Below are 1,533 nucleotides of genomic sequence, written 5' to 3' on the forward strand. Positions count from 1 at the left end.
TTTTGGTATAACATTTAAATAGTGTTATCTTTATTGCTTAAGCTTGTTTATCTCATTGTTAGAATGGAAGGAATGATAAATATGTTCTGAGATGTTAAGACTAATATTTTTCTTTGTTATTTTGGTATTATTTACCTGCTTTAAATATTTTTCTTTCAAATACATATTTTGTGCTTAGGTTTTTATTTAGTTTGTCAAACTTCTATTTTCCCATTTAAATTAAGTCTTATGTTTGCAAATTATTTTTCTCATCCATCTTGTAAGCTTTGTATTATTGCATCTCGACATTAAAAAGACAGGCAATGACTCAAATATCCTTATATAGTGAAAATAGTTTTAAGTAGATTTTATAAGGGCATATTTCTGTTGCTAGTTATATTCTATTTTCCCTGAAATTGATTTGCCTATAAAATACTTGTGAAGAAAAATCTTGATTCACACTTCAGATTTTCTTGAGCTATTCATTAAGGTCATTTTATAGAAAATAATAGAGTCAAAATCGTGAAGACATCTTTCAAGAATCATGGCAATCTCTCTGAAGTGAGTTTTATGTATAAAGATTATATTTGTTATATTTACCTAACAGTAACATTTCAAAACCAGTTTTCCCATTGTCGAAGTATTTAAACACTTCATAAAATCTGGTTTTCCAACCTGCAAACCTTCCTTTCCAACAACATATCTCAACTGTAGCAATTTGAAAGCCCATGGTTAGATTATTTTAGACCTTACGTGCATTTTGCATTAGGATGATGCAATGTGGAGAGGGGAACAGAACAGTGGTCCTCTGTCCTCCCTCAGGTTTAGGTAGTGATTGGGAGAGGGCTGCCAGGAGTTCAACTTCTTTGAGAAACTGAGGAAACTTACTTTCCTATTATTTCTTACATGTCACAACTTTTAATAATCTGACAGCTCCACTGACTTGTTACATTAGTTCTGGACACAATTAGACCTATATATTAGAATCAACTAAAAAGATTGGCCATATGTGTTTATTAGATTATAGGAACCTTCCCCCTGTACTTCATTTGCTGGCAGAAGTATCACCATCTTGACCCAGAGCTTGCTATTCGGGTTTTTCCTTTCTATTTTATTTACATTTTAGTGACAGCACAAAGATGGACTTGTTCTTATAGCAGGAATTCCAGTATACTTCTTCATTTCATTCTTGTCTACTAAAATCTTAATGACAACATTCCTTATAGAATTTGAATGTAATTTTTTCCTTAGGTGGCATCACTTTGGAAAATGTCAGCATGCACTTATTTGGAGGAGATAAAATGTGAAATACAAAGCAAAGATTTCAAACTACATAAATTCCAGGGAAAATAGGACATGTTTTTCTTAAGCCTTTAAATGTGGCCCTGTGTGGAGAAATGCACTCAGGAATTTATGAAGTTAGGAAAAAAGTTTTAAAATCTAAGTACCTAGTAGATTATAAATATTCTGGAGATAAATACTTCAAATTTCAAATTAAGACTGAAGCCAAAAATTTCAGTTTTGGAACATGCCTATTAGAAGAAAAGTCATGTC

This window comes from Propithecus coquereli, unplaced genomic scaffold, assembly GCF_000956105.1.
Source record: "Propithecus coquereli isolate 6110/MARCELLA unplaced genomic scaffold, Pcoq_1.0 Scaffold30, whole genome shotgun sequence".
NCBI classification, from domain to species: Eukaryota; Metazoa; Chordata; class Mammalia; order Primates; family Indriidae; genus Propithecus; species Propithecus coquereli.